The 25,292-nt window shown below is 37.7% G+C and overlaps 1 long non-coding RNA gene across 2 annotated transcripts in view; it reads right to left on the reverse strand.

Moving 5' to 3' along the window:
- Nucleotides 1-7,012: 7,012 nt before the first annotated feature.
- LOC308177426 overlaps nt 7,013-25,292 on the reverse strand; it is a 55,038-nt gene continuing 36,758 nt past the window's right edge. The window contains exons 3-4 of one of the 2 annotated variants that reach the window (XR_013939103.1): nt 18,192-18,316; nt 7,013-7,840 (exon numbers count right to left, since the gene is read on the reverse strand). This is a non-coding gene — a long non-coding RNA (uncharacterized lncRNA). Of the gene's footprint in view, nt 7,841-8,666; nt 17,555-18,191; nt 18,317-25,292 lie in introns of those variants that run through there. The other variant, XR_013939104.1, reaches the window with a different exon arrangement.

The raw sequence follows: 25,292 nt of genomic DNA on the forward strand, positions 1-25,292 counted from the left end.
CAGTGTCGCTGTTTTTACTAACGAGGCATCACTACACCTTCTACTCGCCTTTTGCATTTACATGGGATTAACCTCCCTTAAAAGCGATTCTGTAATAATATATCATTTATATATGTACACTTATGACCTTACCGTACTTTCAGTGAAAAAAAATGTCCATTTATATGTATCAACTGCAATATGCATTTTGTCCCGTGATGGGAAAAAAGGCAAAGAGTCACTAATATGGCCTTTTAGCCCTAAAAGACTTTAATACCCCTTTTCCTTATCTTAGATCAACTTTATTATAACACAGTAATTACATAGAAAAAAAGTAATGATCCTAATGTCAGCCACATTTAACCTCCTTTGATCTCCCAGGATTCTTTGCACTAGGGGCTCAAGGAAAGGCCTTCTCTGACTTCTTGATAACTGAATGAGTGATTATCCTCCTTGTTAATGGGCAATGATATAGGAAACTCTTCCATATGTACCGAATATTCATGAGGGGCTGCACAAGCTGAGATAAGGGTATAAGATGCCACAAGCAATCACTTATAAGAACACTAGGAAAAAATATTCACACTCGGGGACACTGCTAGACTTGGGGTTTCTGTGCTGAGGGGGAGGGAGGGAGGGCAGCTCCACTGCCGTCCCCCTGACAGTGTAATTTGGAGAGAGGACCTGCTTCCGCTGGCATTTCTATGACTGACTTTTACTAGTCAAGTGCATATAGCAACGTGAACACCTTCGCTACCATGTCAGAATGAGATTTACTTTCACCTGTTACCTTAGCTCCAAATATGCACAACCAAGACAAAGCACAGACATTGCTGAAGACAAAAACAAAACAAAACAAAAAAAACGGTTTAGTTTCTAACAGCAACATATACCACCAAAACGAGGCTCCAAAGCTGAGGGTTGTGACTGTTCTCCCCTGATGATTCTACCAGCTTCCCAAAAAACCAATGCAAAGATGAACCAATGAAACCAAACAAAACCCAGTTTGAATCTTTGACTTTTTTTCCAGTCTAAAGCTAAATCTGAATTGATGACCTGAAGTTAGTTCTGTTGAACTCATACCAGACCTGAACCAAAAAAACTTCAATCACAGAAAATTCTGAAATTAACTGAAAGATGCACTGGTTTGACTTTTCAGCATTTAGAGATCGGTGGAAATTGATGAGGAACTTCAAGCGGACAGGCAAAGCAATCTATTCGCACAGTGTAAACCTGAAGCCCAGACTAAAAATGCATGTTTATCAAATTGAGAGACTCCTGCCTTTGCATCTGAAAGTCACCGGGAGAGAACCTGCCTGTTGCAGAGAACTGAACAGGCCATGGTTGCTCCATCTGCACGCTTTACAGTTTGTAAGCATCTTTCTTCTAGGACTGCCAACAGGAGCGAACCACAAGTACAGAAATCTTACACCCATTTTTGTGCATCATGTAGATATTCTGAATAGTGTGATGCTGTAGTTCAGAGACACATATACATGTTGGGGCAAGGAAGAGGCTGAGGATTTCTCTGTATACCAACTACTGTACAGTGCACAACCTGGGCTGAGTGCGGACATTGCATCTGTTAAAGCATTTCTGCAGAGGTTTCAACTACCCAGGTCAAGTGGAGCTGTGTTTAGGGGCTGCACACCAGTCTGCACCAGCTGTATGCATGTGAATCAGGACATGCTCGTTTTTAGTGCAGCACCAAACAATATTTAGCCTTCTTTACACATATGAAATATATTTTATTCTTTATTCCCCCGTATCAATAGAAACATAATTTTTGTAATTTCTAAAAAAAAATTACTAGATTTGAAAACTATTTCTGCAAAAATCCTTTATCTGCCTCCCTTCAGAAGTGCTGCAAATCCCAACATGATTTATCGAATGTCCTTACTTCCGAAAGGCATTGTGGCTACTGAAATAATGAACTACTTGAAAGTCACATTTAATTTACTTCCAAAGAAACAAGCTAGCATTGCTCAAGGTTGCTGGGGAAACAGGAAAGCTGCTTTAGATCAGTTTGCAGCAGAGAAGACTTGCTGATATTTTGCAATTTGTACATGTTCATCATAACTTTAACAACCTCTTATTTTCAGAAACCTATTTCTGACTTTGTGTTAAATATTCATCTTCAGACCCACAGCATTGCCTTGTTTTCAGTTGTGGATTCAGATTCATAAATCTGACTTAAAGATAAGCTGTTTATCAGAATTGTGTACATATTTTCTTCTTTTGGGGCCTGTTTAATCAAAGAATGCATCCAATTTCAGCCCTAGAGAAGCCCACAGCAGGCACAAAATCTCATTTCTTGGGTTTCTACAGTACGAAAGTTGTATGCAATTTCAGCTGATCAGACCCTTTCCAAAATCTTTTATTGGTCACTCTTAGACTTCCCTGCTTTAAAGAAAAGTTCTAATAATTTCCAGAGTTGTAAAATGAAGTTACTGCATTCACTTACTGCTCTCCTATAAAGAAAGGGAGAACTGCATTTGAAAGCAACATGCAAGTCTGTTGAATTCCGCTAATCCTTCTACTGGAGATAAATCAGAACATCTTTTTCTGTCAGTTGCAGTACACAGATACGATTTAATATGCACATATCCTGGCCTACCGAGTTTATTCCCAACTTACTGAAAGTTACAGTACTGAAATGAATGGTGCAACAATGCCTCCCATAAGGTAGCCTGTCTTTGACAGTAAGGGAAGCTAATAGATGGAGGAATCACTCAGCTTTTGGTACGGATAACCTGACATAGTTCTTTTAGGTATAAAACTATGCCCTCCCTTGTGCAGCTGAGTTAACCATTTATAATGAGCCTGGATTTTACCAAGTAATTGGTGAGGCTAAGATTAGATCTCAAGCTCTGCAATGCTCAGACCTATACTTATAGCTGGAAGAACATTTTCTCACAATACTCAGTTTTGTACAAGGGATTGATTCACTCAACTCACGTCAGTCATAAGAATTTCATGTGTAGGAATAAATGAGTTATCTGTGCATTATTGTTTAATTATTACATTATCTCCCTTTTAGAATCTCAGAATTATATCAAGCACAAATTAAGTTAAAAATGAACAAAGAAAACTATTAACCAAAATGAAAGTTCTTAAAATGATTGATGGTATTGAGTCCAGATTGCTTTCAATAAGTATCATAGGAACACAATTTAGAAAACAGCCTAAAACAAAAGATACGTAATACCTACTTCTAATGGAATAAATGGTATAAAACACATATGATTTTTTTATTTTTATTTTTTTTCAGAGACATAATAGGTGTATACCATCAGATAATTCTCCAGTTTTCCTGTCAATATACTTTTGGTTCAGATACTGGTAAAGAACACTACATTTTATCTCTATTGTGTTAATTTGTTGTGTTCATTAATGTCCCAGTTTCCCTCCATACAGCTCACGACAGTGCTTTTCACACATTCTATGCCTAATTGCATATTTTGAGATTTTTTGCGATATTACATCAAGTCTTTGCTCTGTTTTGGAGTCATTATGGTTTACAGTTATAGTGGCGATGTTTCAGTTTACTGCCTTATTTCATTTCCTTAACTCCGAGTGCCATCGTTCACCAGGGCAAACTGAAGAGAGGAGAAAGCAGAGAACTGTGAAAGGTTAAATAACCAGAATGAAGAACAGAAACAAGGGGAATAGCACATTGGAGATTTGGACCATGCCCCATTTGAACACAACATAGATAATAAATAATAGAAACGGTGAGGGATGAGTGGAAAAGTCTGTGCAATTGAGGTAAAGGGTTTGTTGCAGGAAGACCGATCTTAGAAGAGAGAGAGCTATGCTTTCCAGAGGAGTCCTGCCTGTGACCTTAACAGAGGAATCCTGCTGTGCCTGGAGGGAACAAGGGCTGGGGCTCAGCAGGAAATCTCTCCTTGCTGCAGGGCATGCATGCTTCTGGCCACTGCTGGGGAAGACAGGTAGACTGGCTGCCTCCCCGAAAATGTGCCAGCGATGGGGAGTTCTGGAAAAACTGTCTCATGCTGCTCAGAGTTCATTGATCATTCTCTTGCAAATGTAAATGGTGCTGGCACCCAGCCTGGTAACAAAAGACATATTGCTGACATAATCAGCTACAAAAGTGGCACATAAAGGGGTAGCCAAGCCAAATTTCAGAAGGAACTCCTGATACCCATTTACTGAAATACTAACCAAAACTGGGAAGCATTGGAATCAACTCAGGAATGAGTCACCAGAATTTACTAAATTTTACAACATCATTCAAACAATTCTGTTCTTAGTATTGTAGCCTCTCCAGTGCTAAAATCCCAGAGAAGGAAGTGGGTTGTAACAGAGACAGTATATTCCCGTACTTTGATGCTATTCCTCATTGCTTACAAATAAGTGAACTTTTACACCAAATTAATACATAAATTAATACAAGATTTTCTGAGGGGAAAAAAAAAAGTGAAGATTGGTCATTAAGGAGAATAAGATCAGGAATAAGGTCGGATCAGTTCCAGAGGTGATGCACTGAGGATCAATGCTGGCATATCTAGGTTTATTTCACAGTAAAATGAGTGTACGTTATTTTGTTTTCTACCTCAAGATATCTGATGTGCATTAAGTATTATAAACAACAAGTCTTGGGAACAAGGCCTTGGGGAGCACCAACATCCAGCCTCTGGCACAGCCACATTTCATTCATTTATCGCCAGGTTAAGCAAGCTGCTCCTGAGACAGAGCAGTTTGGTCAGAAATATATGCTGCACTTGTGGGTGCAATGCAGGCAGTTAACATGAACTACTGTTATTTGACACGTCCTCTCAGAACATCAGCTATAGCCTTACTAATACAGATAATTGGTTCAATTGTTTGCAGACACGCAAAAAATTACGTACTAATACATCAGATGAGTGTAGGGTATTAGTGCTAATACATTGATTTTAGCCAGTAGGAGTCAGCTGCTTTGTCTGTGATGGATTAGAACATGACACATCACATCAGAAACACAAAATACAGGAAAGATTAGATGAAAACCAATTTTAAGAGTAGAAAGTTCTCATTCAGGTCTGTTGGCCATCTTACATGTTTCATCTTCTCCTTCCTATTTGTATTGCATTTCCTTAATTCTCTATTGTTTCTGATTGAAAACTATGGTCTAATTTGAATGAGCAATTCAAACCTGCTTCATGTGTTTAAAAAAATCTGGTTACAAGTCCCAAGTATCTACTCACAATTTTTGAGAGATCAAAAGCAGTAGTGTAAAAAATTGTTTGCTTTTTGCCTGTAGCAGCAAGCAGTTTCACTAAAAAAGTATTACTCCATTATCTTTAAGATAAACTATCACAAATATCTGGGAGATAACCTCCCTTTCTTGAAGGAAAACCTCCTTCAGCTGCCATAGCTCTGAAGAGCATGTGTGTTTTTCATACAATACACCTGCGAACAGCCAGTTTGGATTCCTTACACAAAGAAAGATGGGTAACTAATCTTTTGCATTTTATCTGGAATACCAGGTCATTCTACTAGATGAATTCAGATTGTATAACACTGAGGTCCAGCTGACCCTAGGCTCTATTATGGCTGGCTGTACAGATCGCAAGAGTTCCTGCTCCACAGACCTTCCAGTGCAATATAACCTACAAAAAGAGACACTAGAGAAGGAAAAAAAAAAAAAAACAAGTTACGTAGATACACAGTAAAACTTACCTCGTTGAAAGATTGCTATACAGATTACACAGCCTCACAAAATTACTTTGTATACTCAGAATAGCTTTCACCTAAAACTTTCACAGCTGAGTATGTCTTTTTCCAATTTTCATCTAGAGAAAAAGACACAGAATAAAGTTGCACAATAAAGGTCACGGACAGCTGAGAAAGACCTCATCAGTTTTTTTTGGGGTGCCCCTTTTCTATAATGATCTTGATCATCCAGAGAGAGCTTTAAAAATGAAATAAAAATGAAGATGTGAAAGGATGTTCTAAAATGAAAAAATGCTAAGTACAGCTTGGTTAGCTCACAGCTAATTTAGAGCATAATCATCTATCCTACCTGAAGCCTAAATTATCATTTGGTAAATGCTTTCTTTATCTACTGGAATAAATACAGGAACTTAGAACAATATCAAGAAGGAGAAATCAGAGTTTTGTACCAGGAAAACTCCATTTATCTACAGAATGCAGATATAATACTTTTGTGAAGTGCAGACTCCCTCAGGCCATGAAGCTAACTCTGCAATATCCCTAAGAACGATGCAACTATGAACAGTCACACTCAGGATATGGTCAAAAATAGATATTTCCACCTCTATATTACATTACTGTACAAATCAGCATATCCCGTACCTCTCAAAAGTAAGCTAGGTATAGATTTTTTGGCTGTTGTAGAGTTAGCATACAATAAACTGACAAATTATGAGAACATAACACGCAAAATATTGCCTTATGACAAGAAGAGAAAAAATAAGGAAGAAAAAGGAAAAAATAATCAGGGAAAGCATGACATGCAAAAGTCTTTTACTTGTACGGAAAGAAGAACAGTAATATGGAAAAAAGTGCTCTTCTGTGTAATTAGTATAGCATATTACGGTGTAACAGAGAACCAAAACCAAAAAATAAACCATAAATTCTACTTGATAATGTCAGTTTAATTTAAAATGCTGCTAAATCTCCCAGTATACGTTAGCGTGTATGTTAAGATTGGTGTGTACATAAAGGCACTCCAACAGAACCACACAATGCAATGCTAATAGGGTTAGGTGCTCAGAATATAAGGTAACACAAGTGCCATTTGATGCAAGAGTTGCTAGGGAAGGCTATTTTTTCCTATCCGTTAATTAAGTGAATTTAGGGCTTTTGAAAGGTGCCAGATTGACAGTCCTGAGACTGAAGTCCTCTATTCAGGGAGCAGCGAGACCCAGGCAGCAGCAGCAGAGCTGCCTCACACCGCCCCTCAACCTTGACCCGCAGGGCTCACCTCCAGCGATGAGCCGGGCTGGCGGCTCAGTTTCCGAGCCTGTTCATTCTCTGGCCTCTCTGGGGAGGCTGCTGATAAAGGTGCTAATTAGGGCCAATTGTTATGGAGGGTTTTGTGCTGCGAACACCTGTCCATTAAGAACTGAACTGGGAACACCAGCTTTTTTTTTTTTTTTTTTTTTTATACGGGACGCACCGCAGACTCTAACGAGTGAGGATTTTTCAAGCACTACTGACCTAGGGCCAGAGCTGAGGTAATACGTTTGGGAAAGACAGCTTAAGGATTGCACCAAATTTACTCCACTATCACCATTATTATTATTTTAAAAAAGTAGTAGGAAAAATAGTTTTTCAAAGATGATCCATCCAACTGCTTCGATGACTCCTTTTCTAGGCAGTTGAGTCTTGACTTTTGCCTTTGAGATAGGTTGTCTTTCACATCTGTTGAACCATTTTAAGAAAATGTGAACGATTCAGCGCAAAGCCAAAGAAGGTGATAGCTAATTCAGCAGAGCAATTGATGTTGTCTAAGTCTTCTGTAAATCTGGAGTGTGAGTGCCTGCACATCCTCCGTTTCTCTCTACCATTAAATGATCAGGAAGGGCTGCCAGCTGAAAAATGGAGCAATGGGAAGGGGCCATCACTGAACAGAACGCTTCAAATGACCAACCTGTTAATTTTATGGGTTGCTTGCAGGCAAAAGGGTAGGAACACTGAGTTTCTCAGAGCCAAACATGCTCTGAGCACCTAAGATATTAGTTGCACATAATGACATTTCAGATAATTGCTTTTCATTCCACTGTTATGTATTTTTCCTTTCGTACTGTTGATAACTACTTCCAACGTAGAAACAAAACTCCCCGAAACCTCGAGTCACTTAGTCCTTTGTAAGATCTTCACTTCACTTGATCTAGTGCAGGAAAGATAAATAGAAATTTTACTGTAAATAAATTGAAAGTTAATTTGAAGCATCTACAGTGACTAAGACAGCACAGTCCATTTTAAAATAAAAGATTCTTTAAATGTGCTTTTTTTTTTCCTTCTTTTTCTCCAGAAGAGGCTGACTTCAAGCCTTTATTGTCTTTCACCTCCTTCAAGGTGCAATAGAGAGATATAGCAGCTTAGTGTTCTTGACATCAGCAGAGAGGCTGAAAAAACATTATCAGGGAAGAACCAATCTCCTATAACAGTTGAATAGTACTCACACTGATGATAAAGGTTTGGGTGAAAGATGAAATGAAAAATGTGGCTATAGCTGCTTGTAGCAAAACATGCTTTTCTGTAGCAGTTTTGCCCCCTGTCTTAAGTGTTTATATTGAATGAATAGTTGGTGCTTTATATGACTTTGTTGCTGAATGGAGCAGTCTACTTAGCATGAACTTTTTGATGGCCTCACTTTCTGAAATGGTGTACAAAGGTTTCATGGATTATGCATTAGTTCCATTAACTTTCCACTTGAAGATAGCATGGGCAGTGACAGGGCTGATAAGGACTGAACAGCACCAACTCCCCTAAATTTTTGCTCCTAAAGGAATAATTTCAAGTGTCACCTGCAGTAATGTGCCTCACTTAAGTGAAATACATGGCATCACGTCTGATGAGGCAGCCATTAGATCACTTTGGTGACGTTTCTTCAATTTTCTCAACTCTCCTGTGAAAATTGGGGAATCTCCTCTTGATTGCTCTCCAGTGTTTTAACCTGCAACAACTAACACCTGTATTTACACATTTAAATACTCCATCTCTTAGCTGATACAGCTCAAACAAGGCTACCACATATGAGCAATACAGGATTATGAGCCAAGATGTATAAAATTCTTCTGGTCTGAAATAGGCTTGTGCTCCACCAGTTTGGAGGTAACATTCAAATACTTGACCAAAGACAAATTCATATATAGTTTCTGGAAGAATAAGGCCATGATTTCAAAAGATGAGTGGTAGCTGAGAATGCTTTAACAATTATGACACCTGCATTAAAATTGTTTGAAAATATCCCCTCTGCAGATCTGATTGGCACAAGTGTTAGCTTTACACCAGTTCTCTTCATTATTTCACACTGAGGTCATGCTGGGGCATCATTCCTGTTTTTTTGCTTGTTTTCATTAAACAGCCCCATGGGAAGTGATGTGCAGCCAGCATGTTTGGAGTACCTTGGGAGTCTAACTTTCATAAGAAAAATCAAGCTAGAATCTTTTCTGTCTTGCTCACACCCTTCTATTCTGGCACCCAAGCAAGCAAACAATTGCTACATCCTTAGTAAACTTCTATAAATAAATAAAAATTAAGAAAAACTGTGGAAGAGAAAGCTGGGAAAAACTCAGTCTTCCTCCAGAAGTTGAAATGTAGATAGGAATACTGGCACACAAAGGTGCATCCTCCTCCCTTTGCACTAAGGCAGTCCAACTGTTACCAATGATGACCATCTTAGGAATCATCTCATGGCATTTTCACCCACAGATATCCTAGGCATTTTATTGGCATTCCTTGATCATGAATTAAATTTTAGAGGTAACTGACACACAATACTTAGGACAGTGCCAGGAGATAATGAGGTGTTCATCATAGTAAATGGTCTTAGTACAAAAAGCTGAGTAGTCTGGTCACAATTAACAGCTATAGTGGAAATTATGGTAGGCATTAAAGGATATCAATCCTGTGAACACTGACACTGATACTTCTGCTGTCAACTGACAAAAAAAAAAAGTAATTAATTGTTCTAGTAGACAAGGTGATGAAGACATACACACTAACCCATAGACAGCCTGGAGTGAAAAAGCAACACATACAGGACAGGTCTCCTCTTTTAAGGGCTCTGACTAAAGCTGATTGTTGAGGACAAAAGGAATAGCACAGATGAAGCAAGGTCAGAAAGGTGAATAAAAATAAGACAGTTATTATGTCTTTTCTGAAAGCAAAAGCAGATTAGAAAATAGGTCAGAGAGTGCAGGAAAAACGTTATTTGTATTCTGACAATTTGCAAAGGACATGTATATCCGAATGTACTGAATTTGTAGGAACCTCTTATTGTAGTCCCACGGAGTGATGTATTCCATATTATTTCTTCTTATTAGTAGCATTACAATGGGCTTATCTGTTGTCATTTGTTTTTCTAAAGATCTTTCTAACAAAATATAAAACCTATCGTGATGGGTGCTGCACAAACAATATGAGAAAGACTCTCATGAAGAGCCTATGGGCTATGCAGGACAGGCAAAGTAGGGCATTGGCATGAGGAAGGGATGTGGTTTGTCAGCAGTCATGTAGCAAAGTAGGAAACAGTCTGTCTCCATGTCCCAAACCAGTACCATGCCCAAGAACCAGGTACGCATTTAACAGACTCATTTTCCATTTTCTCCCAACGTCTCAAAATGACTACCGGATAACAGAAGCACCTTTAGCTGTTTGGAAAACAGAAATTCCTCATCTTGATCACTTCCTGCTATTTTGTTTTCAACCTGCTTTCCCTAAGTAATACAACTTAAGGTCAAGTGTGCTTTCTGTGGAGGTGCACAAGAGGGAAAACCCTTCCTAGTCATGAAGTTCAGACAAATCCGACATAGTGGTAGAATTTTCAGATAGTCTACATTTCAAAACCTTCACTGATGAAATCAGACAGTGAAAACAGATGACACCCTCTTCCACTTAACAGACCAGTAATTATTACCTTAATCTTTTTCAGACATCGAAGATTTCCCACAGCATTCCACATTGGAAATGTACATAGACATTCTACTACTACGACTGGAACCTGGCGAGCAGCTGAGATGTGTAATATAATCAGGCTTCCCAAACAATGCTGGAACCCTCAAAGGAGACCCAAAAGCTTAGACCCACACCTTTTCCTTTCAACCCATTCTAACATATAGAGGTGTTTTGTTTTAGTTCTCTTTTCTACTCTAGTGTTAACACAGAAACTGAACAGAGAAACAAAACTAACAACCACTTGTAACAGGGAGATGAAAACTGGGTAGTGAAGAAGTTCTCAAAACCATGCATGAAAATATGTTTTTAGTACAAGAAGACCTCTCATACACAAAGGCATAACTTAAAAAGGGCTGAGGAATTTTCATTGTTTTAAAAATTCAGTTTCATTTTCTCTCCCCACCATATATCTTCCTTAAAATGAAGCAAATTATTTTTTGGTATGTATACAAGAAAATGACAGAAATAAGTGAATTTCAAATATTTTTTTCCAAAAAATAATCACAGTAAACAAAATATTATTTTAATATTGTGTGTTGACATGAGAAAGTATTTCTGTAGTGAGAGACATGAATATTATCTGATTTTGAAAGCAGTGCAAGGTTACTTTAAGACTGCATTTCCCATTTATTACATAAGAGAAAGATGTATGTAACTATCTTTTTTTACATACATACATAATGCAGTAAAAGTCTTGTAACTTCATTGTTTAGTTTTCAAAGAAATTCAAAGTAAGTTTTGCTTTTAAGAGCCCATTGCCTTTCCTGCATATTTCCTCTAAACTTCTGCATGTTGGGGAAATGTTTTCTAGAATGCAGATTTTCTTGTGGATGTGCAGATTACTCTTCCTTAGCCTCAAGTATCAATGACTGAAATCTTATCCTAAATAAGCAACTGACATGTAACTGATTTTCAAAAGAACTTTCTTTAAGCTTATTATCAAAACAACTGCTTTTGTTCTTAAGATTTGAGCAATATAAGTAAAAGCAATTCCATTACTACCTTGTATACAAGCCAAAAATGTAAGTAACTTCTAATATACTCACAAAAAAACGCTTTACTGTTTTAGCACTGTATTTCTAATGGGTATTTACTATGGAATAATGTAAGGAAGAGTTTCCAATAAGTTGTTATATACCATTAGACACATTCAAGTTAATCATTTCTATTTTCAGCAAAATAATGCACATACTGTTTAGTCAATAATAAAATATTTAGTGTAGTTACAAACCTAAATTCTTGAGCTTTGGCTGTGCAGAATTTGGTTTTAATTTTTATTGCTATCCTTGACTTCTAACCTCTTCATGCAGGCTTTCAAAGGAAATAATCAAAGCAGCAGAAAACTAATCAAGATTGCAGCAGAACAAGTGTATAGGCACAGTGTCTAGAATTTAACAAGCTTAGTGATTAAAAAGTTGTGTTCATACAATGATTTGTTTCCATTGGAAATACAGCCCTCAGGATCATTTTTGAACACAATAATTTATAAGCTTAATATTTAATATAGTCTTGAAATTAATTTTGTTCTTCTCAATACTTGTTGGTGTTTAATTTTCATATGACTGTTTTATTGAACTGAGATATAACAATGACACTTTAGAAACTTTAAGGTGGCTGTCTTTCTCTGCACTGGTTTACCCATAAATACGGCAGAGAAATGGGAATAGAAAGTCCTCTAAAATATAAACTGCTCCTGTACAATGAAGTTATTAAAATTGTAGATACACAGCCCTCAGGTTAAGCTGCTCTATAATAACTGTAGCTGTATTCAGCAGCTACAAAGGGACAGTATAATTTCTTTCGGAGGCAAAGACATTCCTGGGTGGAAATGAACGCAGAAAAATTCTCTGGCATAACACAGGGCAGTGTATGAAGAGAATCCTAGCAGAACATTAATCTGAATAGGAAAATTAGTTTCAATACTTGAGGATATTTACTATTATTCTCTGCTCCCCCATTTTGGTTGGGAATAGCATTTTATGAAGGACAATGAGGACTGAATAGTTTTCTGGCAACGAGGCAATTCTGCAGATTGAAAGGAGACTATAATAGGTTTGACAGGACAGAGCAAACAAAACTGTGGTCTGACTGAAAAAATACTTTTCCTCAAAATTTTAACACCTTTCTTGAGGTGTCAGCTGTAATACCATGTCTGAGTGCAACATGTTGCCGACACACTTCATGCCATTTAGTCTGAGAACCTTTGCTTTTCCCAAGGAAGAAAAAAGCAAGAGGAAGAAAAGCAGACAACTTTGTGACTACGTATAGTTCTAACAATAGAAACAAATTACAACTATAAAAAATATAGAAACATACATAATTATGTATCAGAAACATATATAAGTATATTAATTAGGAGAAATGTTACACCCTGTGGTACATCTCAACATGAGGATTTTATTTCTTAAGGGGAACATCAGTGGGAAAAGGTTTCCTACGAAAAATAACAAATGAAAAATAAAGTAACAAGAAGAAATGAGCAACTAGAACAAGATTTGGACAGAAGAGAAGATGTAGATTAGAATAAATTTGGATGTTAGGGTTTAGGACAAAAAGGCAGGGGAGCTAAATACTGCTGTTAACTATTCTGCTATTCATGCCTTGAGCCCAAACAGGTGGAATAATGTACAAATGTTCTTCACTTGGTTTAACTGCTCAGCCATTTGACAGGAGTAGCTCTGTCTGCTTTTGGAACGAGGCAAGGTAAATGCTGATGATTACATATGACTGTGAAAGAGGTATAAGATAACCTGCCTTCTTGCCTTTCCTCTCTGGAACAGTCAGATTAGAGTTGTTTACAATTTGGGGCCAGACTATGAAAAGACACATAGCGAAAGCGATTTCTGGAAACTCGATTAGTTAATGTGTGAAGTCCATTGCTTGGGGAAGTCCTACACAATGTTTCTTCCGGTCATCATCCAGGCAGGGCCAGTCAAATTAACACTGCTATTTATAAAGTATAGGCCATCTTTTATTTTAAACTGTGGTCTACTAAACTCAGCAGCTGAAACATATGGATGGTGGGAATCCCCATGGCTGAAAATAACCTCAGAACTTTATCTACTGCTCACACCCGAGGGTTTTGCCTGAAAACTTGCTCCATTGACCTTGGCAACCAGGGAGTTCCCCTTCCTCTTCGCTTATTTGAGGCTTTGCTACAGCACTTAGACATTGAATTACTGAAAAGTCATAAAATGCTAGGAGATCCACTGGGCAAGCAGTTTACTAATGACTAGAAGAGCACGCATCAGTGGTCATGTTGTCTGAGGTAGACTCTTCTCATCCTCAACATTTATCCAAACAGTGCTCAAACCTGAACTCCCTCTTTGCTGCTGGACCAGAGATCAGCCTGCTCCTGATTTAAAATGCATGGCTAAGTTTAAAACTTTAGTAAGGGCCAATCTCTGAATAATCCTTTAGGGATTATTGTAATTAAGGCAGTAATCCTTAGATGCTTCTTAATTTGTGTCCATTTTAAAATCGAGTGCCACTTGTTGCATCACAAAAGAAAGAAGAGGAGGTGAAAATGGCAAAGGTTTAAACATTAACAGCCCTTCCTGTCACCTCATGCATCTGAGCAATACAAACAGGTGGAATATTTAAAACCAGAAGGCCACTAAAAGACAAACAAAAACACAGAAACCCCACCCCCCACAAATAAATACACCAGTGGAAAACAAGTGAGATTTCAACCATGGAGAGAATGGTTGATCTTCAGAAACATTCTCTGTACAGATGAAGTAAATACTTGAGGACACGCAACTCATGGGCTCTCTTTGCGTGGATCCTCATGTCCCTGTCTGCATAAACCCTCCCCGACAAGAAATCGTCATTCTCCCCATGAGAAGCCCCTCCTGAGAAAGCGTCAGTGACAGCAGATTTTTCAATCACTATTATTTATAGGGCTTCGTTTATGTTGTTAACAGGGTAAGAATGAATTGGACAAAAGGGCCAGGCCAATGGAATTTTTAAAATTCAGCAGGGAGGGAGATATTAAAGTCACTGAAGTAGTGATACACACAAACAAAGCATTATGATCTACTTTAAACCTTTTGAGATTCAAGACAGATGCTGTAGCCACACGGTGCACAAATGGTGGAATGAAGCAACAAGGTAGCACGGCTGGGCTAAAACACCTTTCAGCAGTATACAGCCTGTAACTTTTCATCAGCTATCCCTATTTAAAAAGAGGGAACATTCTCTCTGCTCTAAGCAGTCCTGTTCTAAGTGAGATGAAAAACATGGCAGGAAAACCAAAACACTGCTCGCTAGGCTTGGACACAGCCTCTACCCAATGCTGCTGCTAGCAGTCAAGATGTTAGGCAAGACACAGACCTGTATGCCTCTGTTAAGTGAAAATATTTACAAATGTTTATAAAGGAATTCAATAACACTTCTGAAAACAAAACAAAACAAACAAACAAACAAAAAAAAACCGAAACAACAACATGCTGAGGATTACTGTTATAAGTACAAGAGTGAGAGTCAAACAACCTGTGCAGCTGGTGCTGCATTACACTTCTGTGAGTGCAGAACTCATACAATTCCGTATGAATTGCAACAGGGGCATAGCAAGCTTTCAAAACAGGGTGAGAAATCATTAGAAAGCACAAGAAAAAAGGCTTTTCATAAACGATCAACTGTTTAACGGGACAATCTCCTTTGTGGCAGTTTAAGCGACCTCCATGCTGGTGCAGACGGGCATCTCAGGGCTGCAGGATACTTGGGCTGCACTACGTGGTGATACAGTTTTTTGGGGACAATATAGAATGTAAGAGAAAAGATGGAAATCTTTCTAATCTCTTGAAAGAAATTCCTATGAAGAACTAGTTAAGAAATGAAAGTGCATGCTGTTCTCTGTATATGCTCTTTAAATCAAAACAGGATGAGACTAAGTTTGCGATACTGCATTCTTGTTTATATCCTTTCCAAATAACATATACTTTTTTTTTTTTTTTTAACTCCCTGAAACATACAACTATTAAAAAAATGCCATGCTGGATTATTTGGCAGGCCTTCAGAGGCAGGTGTTCAACATGTAATTATCTTACAGACTCCATAAGAATGATTGCTCTATGATACACATTTATCTTTAATCTAATATAGTTTACAGAGGTTTTTTTTCCTTTTTTTTTTTTTTTTTTTCAGTGACAAATTACACTCTGCTTTATGGAAATGTAACATTTTGTATGAATGGCTGGGTGCAGCCATATTGCATACTAATGAGCAAGACAAAGTAGCTCCACTCTTATTTGCAACTGGCACAGACCTTTCCATTAGCAAATTAAAATCTGTTCAAATTTATTTACTAATATATTAGGAGAAGCTTCAAGCTAACCCCTGTTGACCTGTATTATATAGCAAACAACTGTAGCAGTGAAAATAATTAATAGAATGTATTGCACCTCCTGCTTGTTTCTCCATCACACCCTGGGGTCAGCTGGATAGTGGGTTTGCCATCTGCATTCTGTTACAAGGCCACATTTACTTAAAAATTATCAATTATATTTTGAAATGACTTCCTTTAATTGAACTCTCATTATTCAAAGTATCCTCTGTTTTTAAAGCTTCTGAAAGCAGGCACATGAAACCTTTTCCATCTGAAAACCAAAAAGTAACTTTCTGTATTACCTGCACATTGAAGCTGAGCAAATACGCAGCCACTAGTTACAGTAGTAAATCTCACATTAGCGCCTTTCTGGTGGGAAGCATTGCAAGAAACTTTCCATTGCCTTATGCTGGCTGTATTGCTACGTAAATCAAACTAAGGATAGGTTTCCTTAAACATCCTTTATCATCACTTGTTTTGATTTATTAACTGTTTGTCAAAGATGGTTGCTGCACCAAGAGCTAATGTTTTACCATCTCTCTGGAAATAATTCTGGCGTGTTCCTGTCCTCAATGGGACACATGTACTGCCTCCAGCTTTGCTGATTGTGTTCAGGGCTCCCCCTCTTTCCCTATGTAAACATACTACAGGTACTGAGAAGTTTCATTATAATTATTCTGTATTTTTATTCCTACTGTAGAGAAACATGGAAAAAACTCCAGCAAAATTAATGAAGTCAATTCAGTAATTTTAGTTCAATGCTACTACTTTGAGCAGGGAACATGACAGATGCCCATTAGAAAGTTTGGTATATTACCAGAAGTTTGGTAAATTCTCATTCAGAGAAAGCTTGGTGGCTAGTGAGAAGGCAATCTACAATACGTGGGAGTCCATTGTAGAAAAAACCAGGCAAGAATGCTGTACTTTGCTGACCACTTTAACATGCCAGTGAAATATATTTACACGTATCTATAAGGAGTCCCAGGGCTAAATGAAAGTGTCAAATAGCTGGCACAAAAAGTACACTCCACACATGCATTTTGTGCTAGTTTAAGTCATCAGCAGGGAGCTAGAAAGCTGCAGACTAAACCACAACTGGACGCATCTGGGGATGTGCAGATGTGTATTTTCACTCTGGGAAAACACAAAGGTCAGTGGGCCTGGGTATACAAATGAATTTGCAAGTTCCTCAATATATTAAAGTATTTCACACAGTGAATGTAGGCCTATTTTATTATTATACGGATAAAACTGATCATGTCATTTGGGAAAACATGTTTCCAGACAATTTACTTAAATAGTTTTTGAAAACTTTTTTTTTTTAAAGAAACAGCAAATAAACGTTCCAGAAGTCATACTGATTAAATATCAAATGCACAGAAAAAGTGATCAATAATGTTACCATCATAATTCCTATAAAGTTTTTTTTTTTTTAATAAATAAAATATCTAAAGCGACCAGAAAATCTAGTCTCGGCATTTCAGCAGAACGTCCAAAAGGGGCTGTTACACGACCACGTATCACCGCTGACCTCTTGTGGTCACACTGCAGGACTGCACACAAAAGCATCAGACCGCTGAAACGCTCCCCTACCTTAAAAGGGACAAAACCAACTTCTATTAAATAACACCGGAATACAAACTATAAACATGACAGATGTATTTAAACTAATTTAAACAGTTCAATATTAGAAACTAATCAATTATTCAGGATAAAAATTTTGGATTATGAAGGGATTTGGAAAGGAATATTGAAGTCCAGTGGTTCCCAAACTTTTTGGACCCATTTGTCAATCTTTAACATTTGTTGCAGATAATGGATGGACTATAATGAGCTCAATTTGCTCGCAAATAAGGAAAAAAAAAAAAGGCAAACAAGAGCACCCTCTCTTAGCTGAGAAGTACAGAGACAGGAAGGGAGCAGAAGACAGGTGATAGGGAATAGATGCACAGACAGGCAAGTCCAGCACTGCGCACAGTCAGTCTCTAACAGTATATTGCCAAGACTTCACACGAGGTGAGTATACTGTAGCGATGAAATGAATTCCTGCTCCCACATCCATGCAATCGAAGCCAGTGTATGGTTTTATCTGTGAACCCAGTTTAACACAGGTGCTCTGCAACGGAGCAGTATTGCTGTCAATACAGCTACACAGACAGAGCCCTCTTCTGGAGATACAGCATGTATTTCCTCAGTTATATCCATGAAGCTGCAGAAAGCATATACTCACATTATTGGAGCATAGGGTTTCTTATAGCACGCGAGAGCACAGCTATGCCAGCAGACCTCACTGGTTCAGGTCTGATGTTACAAATCCCACTGATGCCAGCCAGGTCTTTTTTTTTTTTTTTCCCCCTTCCAAAAATGAAAAGAACAAAAAATAAAATTAAAAATGGGTGCAATACAACACGGTGTTCTTCTGCTTCTCTATTAAAGTATCCAGCTATCCAAGAAGTAACAATTAGCAGCAGGAGAAGAGACAGTCGGTGATGTGGTATGTAATTACTGTGCCAAGGTCTCCTCTGGAGACCAGTGAAAGCAGCAGTGATGTGTCCACTGATTTCAGCAGTTTGAGTCGAGTTCTGTTGTGTTCCCTTATTTACATGGCAGTCCTCACCCTTCCAGAATGGCCAACACAGGTAATTATTTACTTATTGTTTGCTATTGTTATCGTGTTTTACTTGTTATTTTCTTGAGACAAAGTGTTTTGTTTTGAAGGGGAAAGGGGAGAGAAAGAAGATGAGAAAAAAAAGAAACTGATTACTTTCAGCACTGATGAATTCAGCATTTAGGCTCCTCCACAGGGAAGATAACCACAGGAAGCTGTTAACAAGAAATCATTTTCTCTGGAAGCTCTACAAGCTCTAACTTTTTGTGCTAATGATCACTCAGAATGCTACTACCAAGATCATTTCCCTATGTTAGGATTTGATCACAGTGTCCTTGAAGAGGAACACATTTTGGTTGCTCTTCTTTTTAGCTGTTAAAACAAACTTCACCTTTCCATTGCTTCAGATCAGGGTGTTCTAAGTTTCTGCTAGAGCCGTGCCATAAATAACAGTGTTCCATCGCTCCCTTCATATCCTCTATGACCACAAACTTCTAATGTTAATCTTTAAGCTAAGGTTACTATTTTTTTTTTTTCCACGGCCACTTCCTGTACAACTCTGTTCACCTTCCAATCCGTAAGGCACATCTCTGCAACACAGCAGTCTCCAATTATGCAGCATTACGCAGCACACACAGGGACATGGATACTGAAGAAAAGGGAATTGAAACACTGAGAAGTTACATCATTTGACCAACCTCATCACAGATTAAGGACTTGACAGGTGCCTCTATAATTAGGTATTTGAATGGTCACCTGCCCAGGTATTTTCCTGTTTGGTTCAGACAGGTTCTATTTTTGTTCTTTGAAAGCTTCCCTCTATTCTCTTATTTATTTTTAAATCTTTCCTCCTCTTGGGCTTCAAAACTAAAACCTAACATCAGTTATAACCTGAAGAGGTACGATAATAAAGGTAAAAACCCAGCAGTGTTTAATTGTCCTTTTCAAAAGTAGGAGGCCTTATTGGGTTCTTGGGCTACCTAGTAAACTGATGCTTATTGAATCATTTACTTTGATAAGGTTCAGGAGATTGTAGTAACTATCTTGCAACACCCAATTTACTTTTTTTTTCAGGACGATACAAAAGAAAAAAACAAAAAAAAAAAAGAAAAAGAAAATTTCCCTGCTCAGAACTTACAGACTGCTTAGAGGCAGACACTTGGTACCTGATCCTACAGTGCCAGTGCCAGTTATAATGACAAAAGTCATTCAGTTTTTATCTGCAACCCAATGAATACTTAAAACGCTACCATTTTTATACCAACATGCTGGTAGACTGATGAAGACATTATAAAGACACCAAGAGGCAAAGATATGCCTGTCTCTGATTGCATAAACCATTCCATTTTGAAAAAATACATTGACATGAGCCTGTTGAAGGGAAAGTTTGCATGCATTTTTAGCAGTTCACAGATCATCATCCTATAGCAACATAAAGCACATTCAGAGACTCAGATGAAAAAAGTGAACCTTCTGATCGATTAGACACAAAATCACACCTGAGGGATAAATTGTTCAAGCTTTCCAAGGGTCTGACAATAACCTTTGTGTTTCTCATTGCCACTCCAGCTTCCAACCCTTGGACTCATTTCAAAAATGGAGTCTTTTTAGAAGGGATTCTCAAACAAAATGCTAAACATCTGACTTTCTTCATCAGCGTGACAGCAAGAAAAAGAACTGAACTTCATCCCATGTAAATCAACAGCTAGCACCAACATGGAAAAGAGAACATTTTAGGACTAGAATTCCCAGAAGGTTTTTTTTATTATTATTTCTTTAAAGACTTCTCAAATTATTGCAATTTGAAATAAAAAATTGTAGTGTTATTAAATGAAGCATTATTCTATTATTCTGTCAACACACTGGAGCAGATTGCCACAACAGAACACTCTGCATTTAGACATCAAAAGCATTTGGATTTTCAAAAAAGCTTAAAATACGGGCTACTTTTTGAGGGTGAGTCCTGTTGAAAATTGACCATAAAAGCCACAATGAGACTAATGGATGGAGAGAGTTAGTGGCCATCAAGCATAAGAAAAAAATGACTTTGTTACATTATTTTTATGACTCTGGATTGAACAGAATTTCTAATTAACAAGTGTGTATTCAAACATTCACAAAGTCCTTACTCCAACATACATTACTGGCTTTACACTACTGTCATGTTACATATATATATATATATATTTAAAGGCAAGGTACTTTGAAAAAAAAATCTTTAAGACAGTTGAACTTGCAACTATAAATCTCTTACCTCCAAATATTTTTACACTGTCTTAAAACTTGCAGAAATCTGGTGGTTTTGATATGCACGAGCTGCTGAAAGATTTGTATGTTTTTTTCTCCCCTCCCACCCATTCTTTAGAAGAATATCTATCTCCTTAATTGTTTCCGAGAAGCAAAACTTTCTTTTCTTTAATAAGCAAGTTTATCAGGGATGCCAAGAAGTGATGCAACTACAAGACTTTTTTCTTATTATTTATTTATGGTGAATTTAAAATGTAGATGTGGAGAAATGTCACTAAAGAATACTTTAAAACTTTATTGTGAAATGAAGGCTGGATAGATGTCATATTCTACCATCCAAAGATTTAATCACTTTCATTGACATGTATTCCATTTCCATTAAGTATCAGGATGCAAAAAAAGCTTGGAAACAAAATGCATCTTTGGATTCTGTTCTCAGATATTTTCATATATATTAGGGGCCAGTGAAATGGCCTAGGTTTAAAATTAATGTTAGCTGATGTATCATCACACTCAATAAGTCATTTGAATGTTACCGAAAGAGTTTCTAGCTGTATATTCAAGTGAAAGCTCTTTGGGAGTTCTAGAGTACAGTTTAAATAAGACTCCAGCAGAGCTCAGTGCTGAACAGACATTTAGAAACTAATCTTGGCATATCGTCTGCTGGCTCACTAGGGAAGTCAAGAACTGAAGTTTTAGTGAACAGAAGAAAGCAAGCAACAGTGTTTAATTGTTAAAAGAAAAAATAAAGAAGGCAACTCCATCTCAGTAACAGCAATCGGAATATCAACGAGAAAGCAAAATTCAGTTAAGCTACCCAGGTTGGGTAAAAAGCTCAAAATTTGCACTTCTGTGCCAGGCAGGGAAGAAGAGAGCTGTCAGTGGGACCTCAGTGTAATTCTGCCCTGCAGCTGCATGCTCCTGCTGCTTGGACCATTGTAAAGATAAAGCAGCAACTCTCCATTAGGGAGGTTGCTGTATCAGGTGTTACAGCAGCCTCTGCAGTTAGATGAGCAAGTCAGCCCAACATTTCCTAATGTCATCTTTTAAATAAGGCTCCCCAGGCGGTTGTAACTTTGACCAAGGCTTTAAATGTACAGGATACCACTCTCCTCCTCCTTTGTCTAGGCACATTTTGCTTGACATGCATTAATACATTCCTTTCTTCATTAAAGAAAAAAAAATGTATATTTACTAACCACATTTAGAATGACTTGGGACTCAATGCTTATGCTGAATTTCTGTAACTAGACTCTTATAGCTATGGAAAACCTGAAAAGAAAGCAGAAGTGGCATCTGTGCTTAGGTCCATCTGTTCAGATCTGATTGCAAATAGCCCTATTAATATTCTGACAAGACTGTATAATTGCATACTAGAATAAACAACACCAGCCAACTCCACGCAGCAGCACAAGAGTAATCACCATAAAGCCAACACCAAATATTTTCTCTAAGGCTAGTTTTGGATCACTGTTGCATAAAAGGAAAAAGATTCTTACAGACTAAGTGAATAAAGCAGGAGCTTTCAGGAACACTGAGATTTTTAATTAGACACTATTACTGAAAATAATAATAGAAGATCCATATGAATTTGTTTTTAAGGAATTATTTTTTCCAAGACAGACTCTCTGACTCAGTATTTTATTTTGACATGTATTTATTTTGACATGTATTTTAATTTTCTTAGCAGTTTTGTTAGCCTGGTAAACTGGGCTTAAAATATCTCTGCATATTAAATATGTCTATATATGCACATACCATGCACACGTGACTATGATTTTTAATGTCTTTTGTGGGGAATTTACTTTAGATGCTCTTAATGTTTTTATTTTATGTGGGGGTGTTTTTTTTCCCCTCTGAAGAAAGGAATGTAGCTACATACTGATAATTCAAATGAAGAGCCAGAGCACAGAAAAGACCAATCATAGGAAGATTCATGATGGACTAGAGACGGTGATACTCCCTGTCTTCAGCAGAACAGGGAACATTCCTTAAAATTACATAATAGGCATATCTGCAATGGCGTATTCAAAGAAAAATGCAGGAAATACATCTTAACCACTTCAATTCAAGCAGTACACTGTAAGTCAAGACTACAAAGTTTATGAGTACCATTAATGAATTCAGAGCAGATGTGTGAAGGCTATTACAGTATAGACAAGTCTTATGACATAGCCTTCAGCTAATGGCACTCTGACAGTATTAAAATACCTATTACATTCCCTCGAGTTGCTCAAGACTCCTAGCCTTGATCAGAAGTACGCAGGTAAGTTAGAATTTCCTTCCAGGAAATTCTTCTTCAATATTTCCTTTCAGGTATATTCCTATAAGGAATTAATGCCTGGCCTTACTGCTTACTAACCTTACGGCACCGAAGAGGTAGCATGGTAGAGCTATGCTACAGGATTTTCTTTGGGAGTTGCTGGCACATACAAAGATTTTATATCTTTATACGCTGGCACATATAAAGATTTTGTTCACTCTTATCTAGAGCTGGGCTAGCAGAGCCAGTTTAAATCCCAGCTTAGGGGAGCGAGGCAGTATTTGAATCATCCTCTATATAGATGTGAATAAGCCTGCTGCGTTAACACAGAACATACCACAGTGAACCACAAATTGAATTATACCTTTAAAAAAACTACACACATCGTTTTTGTCTTTTGCCTTTTTTTTTTCCTTTGCCCAGTGTTTTATTAAACAAAATTCTACATCTGTGACAAGCCTGTCTTACCATTACCAGAATTGGATTAGCCTTACTGCTAGTGACTTTGGATGGAGATCAATATGGATTCATTCCAAGGAGACTCTTGAAATATTGATCAATTGGCAAATGGATCAGCATGTTTCATGTCTAAAATATTCAAAATATTCTAAATACCACATTTCCACTTTTCTTTCCTGCAAAATAAGCAGCTGCTAAGTTCAACGTGATGCGTAATTGCCTTTTACCCCTTTCCTCAAACAGATGACAGATGACAATTTATCTGGGATTGATTATATGCCACCTTTGCTGAAAGCTTATTTGGAGAATATGACTTCATTTCATGACAGGTAACAAAAAACTGTGAACCTTTGCTCCACTGGCCTAATCTCCTGAAGGAGAGATGAGGCTCTAAATTCTGAATGAGGCTTCTGCCGGCCCAGGAGCTGTCACTGCCCACAAATTCTGCACTAAATGTCCATTAGAAAGTGACATAATGACATAAATCCGGATTACCCCACTCATGACCCGTGGGACATCTAGCACTCCTGAAGTTCTAAAAAGATCAGGATGCATCTGTGATTTTCAATTGCTAAAGCATTCCCTGCAATCTTTAAAGTGAAAAACTTTCTTTACAAGGGAGGCTTAGGACACTTAAATCCATTTCCCACTGTTCCTTGCAGTCCTAGGACTATCCCAGGTGTGCGCTAGAAACATTGTTGACAGTTGTTAGTATTATCTCTTCTCAATGGTCTTTTCGAAATTGTTATGTGATTCTATTTTAGATGTCAGGAAGAATTTTTTTTTTCACAGAAAGCGTGCTTAGGCATTGGAACAGGCTGCCATCCCAGGAGGTATTTACGGGACACGTGGATGTGGTGCTTAGGGACATGGTTTAGCGGTAGATTTGGCAGTGTTACACGATAGTTAGACTTGATCACAGTGGTGTTTGTCGATCTAAATGATTCTGTGATTCTATATTCTATGACTATCTTACATAAACAAGGAGAATCAGTAATTGTTTCAATTGGATTATGTTTTCAAATTTGGAATTCCTGGGAGGCAAAACATGACAAATGATTCCTCCTCCGGTTTTTAGCAAGGGAGCTTGACCTTAAAACATCTCTCTTAGCCAGGACAGATGGCTCTGGCCAATTATCAATTGTACTGCCTTCCCATCCACTTTCCTACAATTAAAAACTATCTTTAATGTTTCCAGTGCAGGATCAAGCTCACAATATCTCACTGTACAAGCAATCCAGAAGACAAGAATGACACAACAGGCTAAACCCATACTGTAATTAAAATTCTTGATTTGAAGTTCTCAACTTTTCACTGATTTCAGCTGAAAAGTAAAAATTAAGTAGGAATTGGAAGCATGAACACTTTAACAGCGGCTGAACTGGGTGCATGCAAATTACAGTCAGTGGAGGACTTCATGTACAAGAACAGTACAAACCCAGGACTCCTCCAGACTGTTAGAAGTAAACACACTGTATATACCCCCATTTTTTCCATCACTTTTCTTCCTTACTAGCTGGTTTTACTTTCTTTGAAATGGAGATGAAGGAAAATAATGAACACCTTCTATGCTGTCTCTTTCCCTGCAGAGTATAACTCAGTGGTTTACCTGAACAGGAACCTATTGTGGGTAACTTTGATTTCAAGTCACACAGGTATATATATCTGAGATGTATACTTTCATTCAGTGAGGCTTGCTGCTCGATTTAGGCCTAGCACGTATTCGTTCATTATCCTAGGCTTCTTGTAGTTGA

The sequence above is a fragment of the Anser brachyrhynchus genome (genome assembly GCF_964034855.1).
Source record: "Anser brachyrhynchus genome assembly, chromosome: 13".
Classification (NCBI taxonomy): domain Eukaryota; kingdom Metazoa; phylum Chordata; class Aves; order Anseriformes; family Anatidae; genus Anser; species Anser brachyrhynchus.